We start from the raw sequence: 20548 nt of genomic DNA on the forward strand, positions 1-20548 counted from the left end.
CCAAAGGACAGTAGCTTGGGTTTTTTGTTTTGTTTTCTTTTTTGATGAATAAAATAAAAGATACAGGATTACAAAGGAAACCAATTAATTATGTTAAAATAGTTATCAAAAAAATTCGTGGAATTAAGAATCTTTGCCAAAGAATTGAGCTACAATGAGTATTCAGAGCAGCTAATTCTCAGAGTGAACACATCTAATCATAGAGTAACAAATATCTATAAAGTGTTATTAATGAAAATGTCTCAAATAGTAAGATCTTTCAATTAATCTGTAATATAGATACAAGATTTCATGATCATATGAAGGATTAGATAGGAGCACTGTGCTATAGAGTAAAAATTAAAAATGGAACTTTCAGTCAACTAAATCACAACAGAACATGATTCCTTATGGAACTGATCAATTTTCAAATAAAGTTTGATATAAAATAATCAATTTGTATTTGTTCAATCAGGCAACAAGTTTTTATTAAGTGCCTATTATTTGCTAGACATTATGCCAGGCATAGAGGATGCAAATCCAAACTGATCCAAAGCCCCTCAAAGGGACATACCAGGGAGGCTAGAAGGACACAAATTCTATCATTCTTCTGGAAAAGATTAATATACACGTAAATAAATATTTATATGAATACATATGCACCAAATAAATTTAAAGTGATGGGGGAGGGGACATGAAGGAAATCAAGAAAGTCTTTTGAAGGACTTGGCACTTGAGTCAAGCCTTGAAGGGAACAATAGTTCTAAGAAATAGAGTTTTTTATCCATCCATTTTCCATCTTCTACTTCTACCTTTCTGCCATATATATTTGAACATAGATATTCCATATCAAATGCTCACAGATAGGCTGAGCTAAGATAATAAAAATGACAATTCTACTAAATTAATCTACTTATTCAGTGCCATACCAAACTCCAAAGAAATTATTTTACAGGGCTAGAAAAAAAATAACAAAGTTCATCTGGAAGAACAAAAGATCAAGAATTTCAAGGGGATTAAGGAAAAACATGCAAATTAAGGTGGCCTAACTGTACCAGACCTAAAACTATATTATAAAGGAGCAGTCATCAAAACCATTGGTACTGGCTAAGAAATAGGTAGTCAATCAGTGGAATAAGTTAGGTTCACAAGACACAATAGTCAATAACTATAGTAACCTAATGTTTGATAAACCCAAAGACCCCAGCTTCTGGGATAAAAAGTCACAATTTCACAAAAATTTCTGGGAAAATTGGAAATCAGTATAGCAGAAACTAGGCATTGACTCACACTTAACACCCTATACCAAGATAAGTTTGAGATTCATTCAGGATTTAGACATAAAGAGTGATACTATAAGCAAATTACAAGATCTCAGATCTGTGCAGAAAGAACGAATTTGTACCCAAAGTAAACATTATAGCATGCAAAGTGGATAATTTTGATTATATTAAGTTTAAAGATTTTTGTGCAAACAAAACCAATGCAGACAAGATTAGAAGGAAAGCAGTAAACTGGGAAAACATTTTTATATCCAAGGGTCCTGATAAAGGCCTCCTTTCTAAAACATATAGAGAATTGAATCAAATTTATAAGAATATAAGCCATTTTCCAGTTGACAAATGGTCAAAGGATATGAATAGACAATTGTCAGATGAAGAAATTAAAATTATTTCTAGTCATATGAAAAATAATCTAAATCATTATTGCTTAGAGAAATGCAAGTTAAGACAACTCCAGGTACCACTACCCTCTCAGATTGGTTAAAATGACAGGAAAAGATAATGATGAATGTTGGAGAGGAAGTGGGAAAATTGGGACACTAATACATTGTTGGTGGAATTGTGAACTGATCCAACAATTCTGGAGAGCAATATGGAACTATGCCCAAAGGGTATCAAACTATGCAAATCTAGCAGTATCTCTACTGGGCCTGTATCCCAAAGAGATCATAAAAAAGGAGAAAGGATCCACATGTGCAAAAAATGTTTGTACCAGCTTGTAGTGGCAAGAACTGGAAACTGAGTGGATGCCCATCGGTTGGGAAATGGTTAAATAACTTATGGTATGTGAATGTTACTAAATATTATTGTTCTATGAGAAATGATCTGCAAGATTCATTTCAGAAAGGCCTGGAGAGACTTACATGAACTGAATCTAAGTGAAGTGAGTAGAACCAAGAAAACATCGTATATAGCAACAAGAAGATGATACAATGATCAATTCTGAGGGACTTGGTTCTTTTCAACAGCGAGGTGATTCAGGTCAGTTTCAATGGACTTGTAATGGAGATAGCCAGCTGCACCCAGAGAGAAGACCATGGGGACTGAGTATGAATCACAACATAGTATTTTCACTTTTTTTAGTTGTTGTTTGCTTGTTTTTTGTTTTCTTTCTCATTTTTTCCTTTTTGATCTGATTTTTCTTATGCAGCATGATAATTGTGGAAATATGTATAGAAGAACTGCACATGTTTACCATATATTGGGTTATTTGCCACCTAAGGGAGGGGGTAGGGAAAGAGGAAGAAAAAAATTGAATACAAGGTTTAGGGTGAATGTTGAAAACTATACAATATTTAGAAAATAAAAAGGTTTTTAAAAAGAAAGAAATAAACAAAGATATCAACTTGTGGTGTGGTGGTGGTGGTAGTAATGGTGATGGTGGTTTTCTGAGAATTGAGTTCCCCTATGGACAAGATTCTTTGGGAAAGAGTACTGCTCTTGGCATCAGCCAAATTTCAGTCTTGCCTCAGGCAATGCGGAATTGGGAAAAGCTGAGCAAATTGCTTGAGTTCCCCAGCCTGCCACAACCTCTTTCTCCCTCCTTGCAAAAGGATAGAATAGCACCTAGCTGAAAAGGGAGCTGTTCAATGAAAGTAAAATCATATGTTTCAAGGGTCATTAGCCAAACTGGGAATACTACATCTTTGTGGATATAGGCCATTAGCAGAGGCAGACTGTGTCTTAGAGAAACCTGAGAAAACTGAGGTGTGAATCTGGGAGAAGGGCTGAGAAGAACAAAAGAATTTTTCTAGGGCTGACACTCATTAGGAGGATGTGAGTTCACCCTTTCCAAGATGTCCATGGGAATCCCTGCTGGGAGGAGGGAACTTATTAAAGGCCAGCTCCAGCTCCTTTTCAGGCATTCCTACCTGGCAGCTAGGTTTGAGCTCAGCCACAAGCAAACGATGGAGAGAAGAGAAAAAGTAGTGGAAGTGGGAGAAAAGAAAGAACTACAGAAAAAGAAGGAATCAGGATTCCTGGCTGAAAATCATCAAGCCTGCCACTCCAACTCCAGGTTGGTCACAGGTGCCACCATGTGTGTTTCAAGGGATCCAAAGAAGAGAAGAAGTGAACAGAAATCTGAGAAAAAATTCATTTCGCTTCCTTGGTCACCCCCAATTTGTTCCAGCATATTTGGAAGACTTAGAAGATGCCCTGCTATGTCCTGAACTACTACCTACCCACCAGTCCAATAGCTGGAAAGGCAAGGGCAGTGATAACACGGATGCAGACAGTTCTGATGACAGCAATAGCGAGCAACAAAGCAGCAGGGATCCCAGGGACAATCACAGCCACAGTGATCATAGCAAGGATGTCTCCAGCAATGACCATGTCCAACTGCAAGAACAAAGAATGCCTACTGGTCGCTGCCCCCTTCATAAGATGCAAAGGATATCAGAATATAGCTGTGCAAAAGCTGTGAACTAGAGGGAGGTAGGAGGGTACTGTGAATATGAAGCAAGATGTGAATGGCAAGATTGGCAAACATTATCTTCAAGGTCCATTTTCAAAGATGGTGTGGCCATGTCAGGATCCAGTCACCCAGAGAGCAGTGGGCATGAGGTGATTTCTGAGGAAGCCTGTGTCTCCTTCCTCACCCCAATTGTCCCAAGACATTTGAAATGGAAGATGCCCTTCAATGTCCAGACCTCCCAGCTGACTGCGATGTGGAATATAAGGGATTCTAACTGGGCTGCATGAGTGGAGACAGAGCTGGGTCTCAGCTGCACTTCCTATCCTTACCTTGGTCCTTATGGGTTGAGCTGGGGAACACCTGATGCCAAGTATACTGAAATCGGCCATTGTGCACTCAAATTCTAGAACCTGCCAGTGATCAAAGAGCACAGGGCAAAATCTTTTCTTTTCTGCATACCTTCCTACAGGGTATTTAAAATCATTCCCAAAACTTTTCTAGTTATAGACAACTGTTAACATTCCAAGAAGAGGCTTTTATGGATTCAGTTAGAATTAGTGAATCCAGTATCCATACAAACACAGAGGAGATACAACAAAGCAATGTTGTTACAGACTATAAATAATTCCCACATTTTGAGGCTGACTTTTATTTGGTGATGAAATACTTAAAAGCCATATACTTTCTCTTTTGTCTGATCTTTTGCTACCTGCCACTGAACATAGTACACAGCTTAACAAAACCCATAATATTGTTGACTGTCTCAGCAGAAAAGGAAGCTATACTGTATCCAACTTTCCTATGGGGAGGATTCCTAACATTATTTATTCATATTTCACAAAATTGAAGCATCACTCAGAGCTGAAAAAGTATCTTAAAGAGTACCATAGACTATTTTGGCGATCTTGTGAGTCTATGGACTCTTTCTCAGAATGTGGGGAAAAATTTCAGTCAGTTTTTTTAATGAGCAATGAACTCCCCCACCTTGTAAATCTTAGTTGGAATAGAATCAGCACCAGGTGCTTTGTCATACAAAAGTATTTTAGTAGCTATTACTCTTCTTCAGAGGAAACTTCAGCTAGGAAGGTTTTGATTTCAACCTGAGGTAAATGGTCAGTGATTGATTGATGATGGTCTGTTGAGAATATTATAGAAGTATTATAGAAGCCCATCTCTCTAGGATCATATCTTTATCACTAATCAATGTGGCTCAATCAGCACTGAATGGTTGAGATGCATCGTTGGTCTTTGGCTCATAAATAGCTTTCAGTGAATCATAAAAAACACTTTGGATTGTTACATAAAAATTTCATCTGCCTTCTTATTGAACTAAGAATCCCACATGTCTCTAAGTTTCAATTATACTTTACTTTTGATGAAATCAAATACTACCTTCTTAGATTCCTGCTGGTACACACTATGGAATTTTCATTTTCCATTTAACAGCTTTTGAATTTCCCCATCATTTTCATCAAACAAGTTTTGATGTTTGCAAATGTTCTGATCCAGATGAGCAAATGCAGTGCAGTTTACCAAATCTCTGAAAGCTTCCCACGCCTTTTCTGCTCCACTATTGCCAATTGTGTATTGTCTCATTTTACCCTCCAAGCTAATACAAACTGTTCCCTCTCAGAGAAGCACTCTAATCTGTAGATATTAATTTTTCTGACAGTCTTTTTGCCTTGGTTCCTCTGCTTTTGTTGAATGTGAATATTCAGCTAAGAGAAGGTAAGTCTACTATTGCCTTCATTACACTCACATTAAAATCACATAATCTATTAAATGTCAGTGTTTGCTGCAAGGATGAACTCATGAAGTTTTATTGTGTTGGTGACATGAAGTTCATGAGATTTACAAGTTTTCAGTAGTAAGTGACCATTGCTGTTGCTATTTCCAACTCAATTCCTTCCAAGGACTCCCTGCCATTTCTGCTAGTCTGAGCCTACTCTAGCATTAAAGTCACCCAGAGATATAAATAAGCTTGTCTTCTTTTGGCACACTGATGAAAAGGGTTTCCAGATCTTCATAGAACTTTTTGTTGACTTCATCAGGGTTTTTTTTTTAATTTTGAGTTCCAAATTTTCTCCTTTCCTTTAGCCCTTCCCTTCTGCATCGAGAAGACAAGCAATATGATGCCCATTATACATGTGAAATGTATGCATGTATAACATACATTTATACATTTCCATATTTGAAAAACTAAAGCAAGAAAAATAAGGAAAGTAAAAAATATATGCTTCAATCTGTGTTAAGAGTTCATTGACTGCCCCTCTGGATAGCATTTTTCATCTTGGGCCCTTTGGAATTAATTGTCTTAGATCATTGTCTTGATCAGAGTAGCCTCGCCTTTCATAGTTGATCATCATTACAATACTACTGTTACTGTGTACAATATACTCCTGCTTCTGCTCACTTCATTCTGTACCAGATCTTCCAGTTTTTCTGAAACCAACCTTTCATCATTTCTTCCAGTACAATAATAGAATTATGTTTTAAAGAAATAAAATAATATAGAAGATAACAGGAAATCAAAGGTTAGGGAAATAAAAATATTTTTTTTCTTCTCCAAGATCATAGACATGTAGATCTGCAGACCTTTACACTATATCTGATAAGTGGTCATCTAGTCTTTGCCTCAAAGCCTCCACCAAATAAGTAGAAGCCAGGACTCAGAGGGAACTATTCCTCTCTGAGAGGATTCAATAAATAGGAAGGTATTCTTACATCAAGTTTAAACTTTCTTTTTTTACTACTCCCATTCACCATTCCTTTTACAATAGCTTCCTTAGCCTGTTCTGATTCTTATCTTTGTTATATTCTCCATTTTCCCTCTCAAGCACCTTGATCAAAAAGAGAGGGCAATATGCACACTAAACTGAGTGACTTTCTCTTGACTCATCTTCTGGAATCTATCTATTTGTGAGAGAAGGGAGAGATTTAAGAAAAAATTGGACATTCTAATGTTTGAAGGAATAAAAATTCCAAGAAGGGGCAAAGTTTTCTTTTTTTTCCAAGTGAACATTCAGGAAAGTGAACATGAATTAGACCACAGTATGATGTTTGCTAAAAAGAATTCTGCTTATTAGATGCATTTCAAGTCCCTAACATGGTCAGGAGGGAGAAAAAAACAACAGAAGAGAAATCCATTTTTTGCTGGTCATGCTTTCAAAATGAAATGTTTTCTCACTAACTAAATGTGCTTTTTCCTGTTTGGTTTGAGCTAAAAGTCATTCAGAACTCCTCTTACTGAAATAAAATTGCCAGTAATTGTTTTAAAGGTACTGGGGAAAGGAAAGGTATGACCTGTTCAAGATCACCCAGACATAATTTCAAAAGATTAAACAAGCTATTATAATCATGAAATGATTTATATAAGTGATTCAGAGGCTGTAACTTTGGAACACTATGAATCTCATTCTGCCTCGATTTCCTCATTTGAAAAAGCAAAGATAATTATTAGCTCAAAACCAGATTCAAGAATCTATCAAAAATGACCAATATCATCATTGTGACCCTATAGTAAGCACAGTTTAGCAAAATAAAATGCTCATTCTAATAAACTATAAAATTTGGGGATCATTTCACTTTCAACATAGAGGCATAAAAGAAGTAATTCGTCAGATGGTACCTCAGTTACTAAGAAGAAGTCATTCTATTCACTAATTTTTGTAGTTTCAGGGCCGTTGGATTCCACCTAAATCAAAAATACATTACACTTCCAAATGAAATTCTGGGTATTCCAAACATACAGTTCTAACACTGGGTTACCAATTATATGTTCACATCGACCATCTATGTCTTTTTAAGCATGCATTAAATGAAATATTTTTAGTCGTTTTAGTAATGAAGAATCAATCAAAGAAATCCAATTAATATTCTGTGCAGTTTTTAACAATTTTGTCCTCTTCTTACTTATTGTCCTATAACTATAAAAGAAAGGCTATGCCTTTAAGAATTGAACAAGATGTTACAGCCAAAATCTGGGAAATCTTTTGAACACATCAATTTCTCTTCAATACTTATTTATCTCAGATCTTTCTTCTTTTATGAAAAATGTCATGACTTTTGGGTGGCTTCCTATCACCTCCAAAGAAAGATTTAAAAATTTCTCTTTGGCATTCAAAGTCCTTCCTAACTTAAGTTCAGGAAGACTTGCATCCAATTGTAGTTTCTGATAAATTCTTGCTGTGTGACTATAGGAAGTCATTAAATCTCTCCCAGCAGGTCTCAAATGGAGAGGATACTAAGGAGTTGCTGATTTACATGAGGAGTTTCTTCACATAGAATTCCCTATACTAAATACAACAACCATTCAATCTATTCCACAGAAACCCTGATCTCAACTGACAAAGGCTTTGAAAGTCGAGTAAATGTTCCCACTTTCATGTGAAAAGTTTGATTTGGCTGATTTTTTAAAATTCCAGACAACATTGAAAATCAAATATGTAGTGGAGATTTCACTGTTTCAATCAATCAATTAACATTTATAAAGCACCTACTATGTCCCAGGCACTGTTAAGCCTTGGAGACGGTCCCTGCCTTCAATAAGCTCACAATCTAATGGGAGAGACTAAAGGCAAACAAATATGCAGAAATAGAGAGAGAGACAGACAGAGACTGACAGAGAAAGACAGACAGAGAGAAAGTTGAATTATTAATATCATTGAATCCCTATGTTACATTGTGATAGAACAGTGGTTTTAATAACTGATTAGGCTATTTAATTGCAGGTGTATTGGTGCTCAACCTATGCCAATGACTCTTGGTTTGGAGAGAACTACTTAATCATTATAATATGATAGTGATGATATCATTAAAGATTTATGCCATGCATAGGAGAGATATGTATTTTGAGGATAATAGGATATATTACATGAAAAGTTGTCAATATTTTGTAATGCTGGAGAAAATGAAGCAAGATAGAGATTAGAGAGTTTTAAATATTTTATTTGAGAGAGAGAGATTGTCTGGGGCCAAAACAGGATCCATGTCGACCCCAGCAGATTGATTGGGACTCGAGTCTCAAAGCATTCTGTAGCGAGTGAAGAATTCCAGGGATTCTTTATAGGGCTCCAGCAATCAGGAGAGACAAAGGAGGGGATCAGTGGTCCAGGAGAGGGGGGAAGGCGAGAAATAGAGCACTGGTGAGCAGACCATAAATTCAGTTCTCGCAGGTTGGGGGTGAGGACCATGAATTCTTTATAACTTAGGAGGACCTAGGAGCCAGGATATCTGATATAGAAGATCTCCCCCTTACTTGAGATAAAACATTTACAGTTTGTGATCCTAAAATATCCATCCCTAAGTTACATCAGTCCTAATGGTCCAGGAGGGGGGGGTTGCAACCAGGGGGGCTGAAGCAGAACAATTCAGGGAAAATGAAGGAGAACAATCAGGAAAACTGAGGCAGAACAATTAAAGGAAACTGGCATAACAATTTCACCCTTCTTTCTTATGTCTATAAAAATCTTAATGAATATAATTTTAGCAATATATCAAGGTCATTCTTGATGAAATTATGAGAGGGAAACAGGAGGATTTGTAAAAATACAAAGAATATCTTCCAAGAAACCATGTTTTTATATCCCTAGCACCTAACATAATTATTGGAACATAGGAGTACTAAATAAATACCTATTGATTGAGTTTCATCATCATACAATGGACTGCTAAAAAGTAAAAAGAGGCAGTTATGGGGTGAAATCCAGTTTTAGCTTGGAGTGATGAAGTCTCATTTACATGAGTTCAAATCCAGCCTTGGACACTTACTGATTGTATGACTCTGGGCAAGTTATTTAACCCTCTTTACCTCAATTCCTCATCTTTAAAATGAGCTAGAAAAGAAAATGGCAAACCATTCCAGTATCTTTACCAAGAAAACTCCAAACAGGGTTACAGAGAATTGGACACAACAAAACAAAAGATACAAATTACTTCACTTTGCTTACTACTGATTTTTTTCCAAAAAAAAAAATTTGTTATATACATTTAGTTTTAAAGAACCAAAATGGTGCTTCCCACACGTGTGTGAAAACTATATAAGACTACACAAAAGACAGGACAAAAGAGAAAAACTATTTTATTATAATATCAAGCAAGGCATAAAACATGTTTGCCATAAAAGTTTGCTGCTATCACAAATGCCTGAATAAATCAGCATCAAGTGTTGATTACTCTGTGCCAAAGACTATGCTAATTATGGTGTAGCACAATATAGAAATTGATATAGATTGATATAAATAGATAGATAGATATGTGCATACATGAAATGTCCAAAATTTTCTGGTTTTCCCATAAAACTGTCCTGATTGTCTCAAGCCCCAGAACAATATAGAAGTTCCTAAATGTGATTCCCTATTAACTAAGAAGCTTTGTCCAATTATCCACACAAAAAAAATCAAATGGATGAAGAAAGTCTGTTGCCCAAACTATGAAATCAAATTTGACAGAATGGTCACAGAGATAATCCATCAACAAATATAATATATATATGTATATATATATATATATATATATATATATATATATATATAGTGTATATAGATAAAATTAACCTAGCTATCACAAAACACTATTAATGAACAATGAGATCAATGCAAAATTGAATGAGAAGTTTAGAATACTAGATTGTATTTGGGAAACTGCAAAGCACTTTCAACAATTCCAAACCGTTCCCCCAAATGCAAACCTCTCTTTTAACACCAATAACCTTTTGCCAATGCTACACATAGCTACAAATCACAGAATATCACAATTAATTAAATAATTAACTAATATTTACTAAACACCTGCTATGGCTCATGCTCTATGCTAAAAACTGGAGATAAAAGAACAAAAATTAAGCAATCCTTCCACTCAAAAAATGGACAGCTAGATGGTGCAGTGGGTAGAGCATTGGGCTTAGAATCAAGAAAGTCAACCTGTACAAGTTCAATGAGTTATCTACATGAGTTCAAATTCATCTTCAAACACTTATTAGCTATGTGATCCTGGACAAATTACACTCAAACTGTTTGCCTCAGTTTCTTCATCCGGAAAATGATCTGGAGAAAAAAATGGCAAACCACTCTAGTATCTTTGCCAAGAAAACTCCCAATGGGGTCACAAAGAAAACTCCAAATGGAGTCACAAAGGGTCAGACATAAATGGGTTTAGATTTCTAAATTAGATACAAAAGCTCTCATACATTAAGGAGTTTCTTTTGATAGAAACCAATTATTTATCTTCATACCTCAAATAATATTCTCATTCTTAGAAGCATGCTATCAAAACATTTTAAAAAATCTAGATCCAAATTCAAAGATGGCAACCCAACTTTTCTGTTTTATATCCCAGGACATTTTGAGGTATTATGTTAACATTACATGATACTAGGTACTAGGAGGTCCTTGATATTTCTGGTATTAAAGGTTGAATTTTCTTTTTGTTACAAAGAACTAGAAACTTAAGAATCATATTGTGCTGTAAGAAATTATGACTAGGGGAGAGGGGAAAAGAATAAAGTAAAAAGTATACAGCAGAGAACAAAAGAAAAACTACAAGGATACTACTTATTATATAGTCTTCCTTGAAATGGAAACATATTGCTTTATATTTTTGAATTCTCTCTTACATTCTACTGTGCACATGGCAGTGTTTTTTTTTCTTTTTCTATTTTGTATTTAAGGTCTAAGTTAATTAGCTAATTAATTGAGAAAGAATTTTTTTTTAAATACAGAAGGTGTTTTTACAGAAAGTAAAAACAAGCAGGAAAAATTTGAAAACAATGAGTTGGACTTGTTACATATTTTTTTAAAAGAAAGCAATAAGGACCAAAAATTCATGGTTTCACATTTAATCTTTTTATGATCTATTTTGTATATGGAGATGCTCTTTTATTTTCTCTTTGTTGAGTTTATAACTTTAAAAAAATTTAAAAACAATGAAAATATTTTTTATGATCCAGCATATGATAAATTTTTTAAAGATTCCACAGAAAGAAGATAAATATATGGATTTTTTTCATACTCCTATTCAAAAGTAGCTTCAGGTGAATCAAATATACTTTTCCCAATAAACTGATCAGTTCCATACTTCCCATCTTGTTTAACTTTCCACTAGATTTATTTAACTCTAAAAAAGGAATATTAAAGTATTCCTTTCTTATTGTAGTTTAAAAAAAGAAAGAAATTATAAAAAGGATAGTTTTAAAAGACACTCTTTAAAAGACATGAGAAGATATAGACTAAGTGAAGAAAACCAGAACAAATCATACTATAACAACACTGTAAAAAATATACAACTTTTAGAGACTTCATATAATGATCAACCATAATTCCACAAGTGATGAACCATTCTACCCAATTCCTTACAGAGTTAATGATCTTAAGATGCATAATAAGACATGTCATGTATGTTTTACCTATGGCCAACATGGAAATCTGTTTTTCTTGATTATTCATGTTTGAAATGAGGGTTTTGTTTTTCTTTTCCCCCTCCCTCCCTCCCTCAATTAGAGAAGGAAGATAGCTAGAGGGAGTGAAAATATATGCTCATTAATTGAATAAAATAAAATTTGACAAAACATAAAGGGTCACCGGTTCATTTATTATCAATCAGCCCTTTATGTTTTCCTTTTTTTTAAATATTTGCATTGTCATCAACAAATATTAAGATAGGTGTCTACTACATTTAAACAATTTAAAAGCACCATTCTAGCTGCTTGCCTACAAGGTACAATAAATACTGTCATTGTAATTAAATCAATATGAAGAAGCCAGATGTGCCAATTAAAACAAAAACAATGACTGAAGCCTATGATTTCGGCAGCAGTCCAAACATTACGATACCATAATACCAGCAGTACTACCAGTCCCTCTTCCAAAATTATAGGTATGTAGGTTTATTTGTCTTACTTTGACATTTTCAAAGATTGTTTCCCTTCCCCACTCCCCAACTCTCCACACTGTCCACCACCTCCTTTCCCATGTTGCACTACCCCCTGATTTTCTAGCAAAGTCACAGGAACTAGGTGACTTGGTAGGTAGAACACTGGGTCTGGAATTATGAAGTCCTGAGTTCAAATAAGGCCTTAGATACTTACTAGCTGTGTAACCCTGGACAAATCATTAAACTCAGTTTGCCTTAATTCGCAGAAAAAAAACAAAAACATTCCAATATTTTTCCCAAGAAAATCCCATGGACAGTGTTAGCATGTTATGCTATATGGGGATGTGAATTGTTGGACAAGACTGAACAACCATATAGTAACAAGTGAGTTGAGCTGCCATCCCTACCTATCCCTACAAAATAATCCTGGAGGAACTGATTTCACTTGTGAGTCACAAGCATATTTAACACTATATAATCTGTTTTTATAATGCTGAGGAGGAAAAAAGATGTTTTCTTGACTTCTTAAAAAAATGACAAGAATTTTGAATTTAAGAACAACAAAAAAAGTGTCTTAGTGAACCACAGGCTCCATTAAATAGGAGCTGACCAAGGGCAAGTAATACATTTTATCCTGGTGTCACTGGACTGGGGAATATGGAGTTTTGTAGGAATAAGTTTTAGGTGACACAAGCTTCCTATTGCTCTTGTAAAGCTTAAAATGCTATGTAAACATGAATAATAATGATGATATGATAAATTAGTACTTCTATTATATTAACATAAAAATGTTATAAATATGATTTGTAGTTAGGTATAAATCTATAATGATGTTCTAATATATTATGTTCACATTTATAATATAATATTATCATGAACAATAATGATTCTTTTACCATTGTCGCTATCATTAAGTAACAGAAAATGAGTAAGGTGAAGAAATTAAAATGACCAGAAAATGCAATTAACTAATATCCAAGTTCCAACTCTTAACTAGTTTTCACTAATGGAAATTTTGGCTGCTTCCTTCTAGTTGGCCAATTGACATGTATTGAAACTGATTTCCCAAAAACTCTTCCAAAACCCTGCAGAATGACCATCCCATTTTTTGGATTTAACACAAGTCACTAAGATAACTTCTAAAGAAAGAATAATAGCAAAGATTTTTAATATTCTACAAAGGAGTCAAGACTAACTTTAAAAAACTACAAGTAGAAATATTTGACATGTATTTGAATTTAGGTCTTTTGAACTATAGGGCCCAGAGGTTTATCTATTATACCACCAAGGTACCTCAAAGGTATAAGAATAGTAACACACACACACAAAACAAAACAAAACAAAACAAAACAAAAACAAAAACAAAAAACCAGAAGGGGGGAAAGTATTGTTTTGTTTTTTTTCTAAATTTCCCAAAGGCAACAAAAATGGAATAGTTGGGCCTTATGCTGCTCAATGAAAAAGGAGGTAAATTCAGAAATGAAGGAATATAGCACCAACTTACAATGTCAAGGTGGCAGAGGGGATGGGAAGGTGATTGCCTTGACTGGTAAGATCATATCACAGCTTTTAAAATTCTAGAGAATTGTCACTTAAAGGCCTATAACTGCTAGAAAAAAGTGAAGGTTTCTAACAGAAACACACAAAATCTGAATCATTCTTTTCCTGTAACTCATTAATTCAGTTCTAAACTCTCCAAACACGTCTGTCTTCTGTAAAATTCCTATCCCAGGGGTGTTTCAGATGGTTTCAAGCTTGCTATCTAGCAAGTGTCTGACTGCATTTAGATTAAATGAAGAAATGAAGCGGTAGGTTAGAAAAACAAAGATGACATTTAACATAGTCTGTGGGCTAGCCAGTAAACATTATAATTTAATATGTCCACTGGCTAATAAGGTCTGGAACACAGATAAGGAAGGGAAAATGCACAGAAGGCCAAGTTAGGCCTTCTTTTACCTTCTGTCTCAATTCAACAGCCAGCAGAGTCTATTCAAATGATAAAAATCTGAGCCAGGTCAATGCTACTTTAAGTGTTAAATCTTACTTCTTTCTTGTAACGAATATCTCTACTTCATTCAAGATAAGATAAACTTCTCTTTCCCTCTCTCAAAAATTGCTGCTCCTCAGAAGGAAGGTAATAGTTCTGGGGTTTATAGCTGGAGGTATAAATGGAAATGTCACAAGGAGTCTGCAATTTATACTTAGTTTTTCTAACAGACTTTCAGTTTTCACTTGAACTATCTTTATAGTAGTTAAGAAGTAATAATAAAACTTCCACTTAGCCAGTGAACTCTACCCAACCAGAATGGCCTTAAAATTTTCTAGAAAACTCCTAGTCCTTTGAACTTTTTCTCATGAATCCCATTTCTAACCACTTCATTTTTGTTATTTTTGAGTCCTCTTCATTTTTACCCTCTCCAACTGTAGAACACAAAATGCTAAAAAAAGCATCCTTAAAGAGAGAGACCTTACAAAATCTCTTCTCAGTCTTGATTTGCCATAATGGTAAATAGTAAGACTAAGAAGATATAGAACTCTTGTGTCAAGACTTTTGTAGATGGTAAATATACATTATAAAGGCAGAAAGTAGAACCTGCCAACTTTAAGGAATCTCATTTGCATGCTACTCAAAGAGAATACTGGGACTAAGGCTAATCTTAGAGCCTCAGCCAACACAGCATCTATGGGATTGCTGGGTGGGGAAGGCTACAGAGTTCCTGAATGGAATTTAAGAAACAAAGGTTAACAATCAAGAATTTAATGGGAGTTACAAAGAATTTCCTAACCCTAAGTCACACAGTTGGCTCTAGTCCAGGATCTCAGATTTGATACCAAACAAAAGCAGGCAAGAGAATAGATTTACTCTTGGGCTAAAGAATTCTTCTGGTTTTTGTTACCCCCTGGCTAGATACGTTGTCCAGTAGCCTGAGTTATAGCTGCAGGAATATCAGTCTTCTCTTTTCAAAGAGACTTTCTAGACACTGTACCTCAGAAGACTGAAAATAGAAAAGCAAATTATTTTTAAGAGGTAAAGTCCAGTAGATGGAAGCAAAGAGCAGCTTGATGACCATGAAAACAACAGAGAAGCTGGGCAAAGAAAAGCTGAATGGAGACTTGATGTCCTACTGAGATATCACGATGTAGAGTTGAGAATGGAGTTAAAATGTTGAGGTGAAGACAAATAGAAGAGTATAGCATCCCCAGAGGACAACAGCAGCTTGGCAATAGTACGATGCTCTGACCACATATGACCTCCATGTTCCTAGATCATATATGGTTCTGAACATATAGCCTTCCCCACTGATGGCATGACAGAATAAAAAAGTATACCCAACATATGAATCTGAGGAGCTTTTCTTGTCATTTTATTTGATTAAGATATAGAATAATTGTCTTTTTTTGCTTTTTGAATTAATGTTTTCTCTGGTTGGCTGATAAAAGTAAAAATATCTGTGAAAGAGAATGGTGGATGGTTTTGAATGGACACTCACTCACAAACTACAATACCTCAAACCTAGGGTAGATATTTATACCTGAAGCCCCAATGTGTAAATTGTTGCCCTGGAGCTATAATTATAATAACTAAAGGGTGTACCAGGAGGAACCTTAATCGGCAGTCTCAAATCCCTCTTATCTCTCCTTAACAAGGAGTTAATCCTTTGACAAGATAAGCTCTTAAGAGACTCCAGGATATCTTTTTGTCCCTTTAATGCTACTTTAAGGATAATTGATTAAACTTGGCTACTTATACACCTGAGCTAACCCCTTCAACTTGATCTTTAAAAAAAAAAAGAGATTAAAGAGCTAAGACAAATGGCTAAAAGCAGAGCTGAGAAAGACTTGTAGATAAAAATCCTCCAAAGACCTAAACTTGGGCCATTCAAAGTTTGACCTAGCAATGCTTTCCCATTCCTAACACATAGAGAACCTCATCTCTAATACTTGTAGCAAATCAGCTATGTTGCCTTTTCTATCACTAAATTAACATTCATTTTTTTTTTCTTTCTTAGGATGCTACTTTACCCTTCTCTGCTGAATTTTAACCCATGTTTTCTTCATGATTTCTCTAATTTTATAAGACATATTCTAGGCACTGACAAACACATTCCACATAATAATCTGAAAATGTAATTGATATGTTCACAATCCCATCATTCAAACAGACAATTAAATAAAATTTAAAAATTCCAGGCTGGGCCCCCTATCAGATACCATTCAGTATGTCCTGCAATTTCAAGTTGAATATTCCTTTTTTTAAAATAGTATTTTATTTTTTCAAATTCACACAAAAATAGTTTTCAACATTCATTTTTGCAAAACTTTGTGTTCTAAATTTTTCCTGCCCTGGCTCACCTCCCTTCTCCTCAAGACAACAAGCAATCTGATATAGGTTAAATATGTACAATCCTTTTAAACATTTCCATATTTGTCATATTGTGCAAGAAAAAAAAGGGGGGGAATGAGAAAGAAAAAAAAACAATAAGATGAAAATACTATGCTTCAATCTACATTCAGTCTTAATAGTTCTCTCTCTGAATGCAGTTGACATTTTCCATCCCAAATCTATTGGGATTGTTCAAGTTGAATATTCTTACTTCTTTCAACAACAACACCACCCTCAATGAGATATATAATTCATAGAGAAAGAACTTTGACATTTTAGGACTGAAACTGCTCAGTTTTAAATATATAGTTTTTTGTTTTGTTTTGTTTTGTTTTTTACTGTAATTTTACTGGTAGAGGATATTTCCAGGTAGAAAGCTAACAATGTTGATCCTAGATGCTCGCCAATTTTAAGTCTTAGAAAGTTCAATGAGGTAGTAGATGTTAAGAGAGATGACTTTGGTCATAGCAAGGATAAGAAAAAAGATAGAAATGAGTGCAGCTAATTCATCCCTCCATTTAGAACAAAGGTGTCAAACCAGAGTCTACGGATCTTGGAGCAAATCAAAATGTAATTGGAAAATATTTAACAAAATAAATAAAAATACAATAAAAAAGATAACATTACACTTTAAAACTAAGTCAATATATGTGGTAGCATAGATCTTTACTTAGAGATTAGAGGCATGTTTCTACTTGAGTTTGACACTATTGCATTACACAATTCTCCCTCTCAAGCATCTAATTTAGAAACACTATCTCTCTAAAATGAATACTTAGGTGTAATATAGAGTAAAAACTGCAAAAACTTTATTATTTTTGGAGTAGCCTAATTAGGATATATTTTTTTCCTACTCAAAGGGTTTTCCCTCTTCACACCCTGGTTTGCCAAAACCAGGCTACTATATCAGTTCCTTCTCCATCTCCCTTTCCCTCTCCCTCATTCTCTCTCTCACCTAGCTCACCAGGCACTCAGTCCAGCTGGCACCTTAATTCTAGGGTTCAAATTTCAATTTTCTCATTAAGAGGCTGGCTACTTACTGTCTCTTCCTAGAGTTCCTAGGAGCAAAAAAAAAAATACAACTCAGATTTAGATTCTGAAAAAAAAAGAGGTGTTTTTTTTAAATCAAAAATTCTATTAGAATAATCAAAATGAGAATTAATAGATTGTTTTTAATCTGAGCTTTCTAAATAGCTAAAAGGAATGCAGGATTGGATAACAGGGAGAATTTCAACCTCTGAAAGCCAAAGGTATATTTACTGAAAAACAGCACAAATAATTTCAACATTGCTAAAAAGACTAGTCCAAATCTGAAGGCTCTAAATTCCTAAGACAGACTCTATTGCAAAAGCTGCTGCAAAGAGATTAATGTCATCTTTATGAAATAGAAATCCAATTTTACTTATGGCACAAAATTAAATAAAGTCATAGATTATTTCCTTTCCTACAATCTATAATTAAGTTTCATTTGTGAGTAATGATCTCTTCGATTCAGAGCCCAGAGAAGAAGGCTCTGTTTTTCTTAATACCACAGAACCCCATTTTCCTTGGGTCTCTGGAAGCTCTCCAGTATCTGATGCCTTCCTGATAAAACTGATCAAAAGACTAGATGTGAATTTTATTAAGGCATCAAATGAAATACAATGCGGGTTTTACAGTAAGTCCTTAAGAATAAATCTCTCTTTTCCCAGAAAGTAATTCCTATTACTGTTTAATTAAATTAATTTCTATTACTGTGTATTGAGCACCAACAAACATAAAGGACAGGTGAATAAACTGACAGAAGTAATAATAATTTTATCAGAACACTGGGAATTCTGAAACAATAGATAACATTAAGAGAAATAATGAGTTATGATTCAACACTAATTTCCACTTGTCTTTTGTTGGCCGGTTGGCTGGTTAAAAGGTTGAGTCTGCCTATCACCAAGCTGGAAGGACACAGGTTACTCACAGTCTAATCCCACTGTGTATGGCATGGGAACTTTGACCTGGTCAGAGAAGGCAACTTGTTTCCAAGGGCTCACTATACTAATCCCAAGTGCGGTGCAAACATTCAACTAGCATAACCCCTTAACAAGCTCAGAACTTCCAAGCTCAACAGATGACTAGTATTAGTCATCTCAGAAACTTGGCTCACATTCCCATACCCAGTCTGTTTTTCATTTATCCTACCACTGACAAATTTTGGTCCCTGTGGCAGGTTCTACACGCGTTGGTTTATGTGTAGATTTTTGATTCCTATCTGCTTCAAAAATATGCAATCTTCAATACAAATGCTAGGTAATAAATGTATGGAGCACCTAAAATATTTTTAACTTCTTGGAATGAAAGCTCTCTTAAAGAAAAAACTAGATAAATATAATATTGAAACAATGGAGTATAGGTTATTAGAGCTGGAAGTGACCTTAGAAGTTAACAAATGCATCTTAATTCCACAGATAAGTAAAAAGAAGCAGGAAGAAATTAAATAAAATAGCTAGGGTTATATACTAGTTAGGAGCAAAAATGGGAACAGAGCTCAGCTTGTCCTGTCATCCCGAAAATATCTCTGACAGCTATAATTACCAGTTGGAATACCAGGGCAAAAAGCACAAAGGGTAAACTCAAATTAATTTTAAGACAGATTAATTAAGCCAAAAATTGTCTTATGTCTATAATATTTCCAATGTACAGTCATTAGTTTTAAAGATCTCTAAGTTAAGGGAAATATGACTCCCAGGACAACAGTCTAATACTTTGGAATAATTCTATTAGAAAGTTATTTAGTATGTTTAACCTAAATCTGCCTTTTGTGAACTTTCAAGTATAAAGTCATTGCCTTGATGGATTAAAAATAAATTAAAATTAAGATGCACCTATCTACAAATAGGCCACATTCTAGATTTGGACCAAAACATATCGATACAAAAAAATTCTAGGAGATAGATTATTATATGGATATTCTGTAGATAAAAATTATATTCCCTGAAAAATAAAAAGGAAGTATGGCAAAAACTTGACAACTTCTTCCAACTAACACTACTAATGTTAGCTTCATCCCTCAAAAGTGACATTGTAAAAGATTTTCATGTTATGTGTTTATAGAGTAAAATCTATCTATTCATTTCAGCTAGAATAAAGTATAATACATATATTATACTTTATATTATACGTATAATATAAAGTATAATATGTCTACAAAGAAATATGAATGTATAGGGCTCTGATGGAGAGAGAAAGAAATACACTTACACATATTTCAATATCTCACTGTGTAGGCAGACCTGTGCAGCACCTTTCTCATGCAAATATATATACTTCTATACTCAATCTCTGAGTGCATGAAGATGGGTGCTTTCTCCAATGGTACACAGAACAACCTATCCATACTTCCTCCTTTTGTATGTCTTTAGTAAATTCTCAGCTCAGAGTTCACCTATTATTCTGTAAGACTTTTTTAAAGTCTCATAATTTATAGACGTAACTTTGCACCATATTGGATATCCAGATATTAAATTTGTTCCTATTACATGACTAACCCATCTCCTCTTCTGATTATAACATCTTATAGTAAATCTCTTTTTCCACTGACTCAAGATCAAAATTTTTATTACTTAGAAATTGTGGTATTCCATC

The 20548-nt window shown here is 34.6% G+C and overlaps 1 protein-coding gene across 4 annotated transcripts in view; it reads right to left on the minus strand.

Moving 5' to 3' along the window:
* The window catches only part of ARHGEF28 (Rho guanine nucleotide exchange factor 28), a 352261-nt gene that overhangs the window by 209241 nt on the left and 122472 nt on the right, over positions 1–20548 (minus strand). The window lies entirely within an intron of this gene.

Source organism: Sarcophilus harrisii, chromosome 1, assembly GCF_902635505.1.
Source record: "Sarcophilus harrisii chromosome 1, mSarHar1.11, whole genome shotgun sequence".
Classification (NCBI taxonomy): Eukaryota; Metazoa; Chordata; class Mammalia; order Dasyuromorphia; family Dasyuridae; genus Sarcophilus; species Sarcophilus harrisii.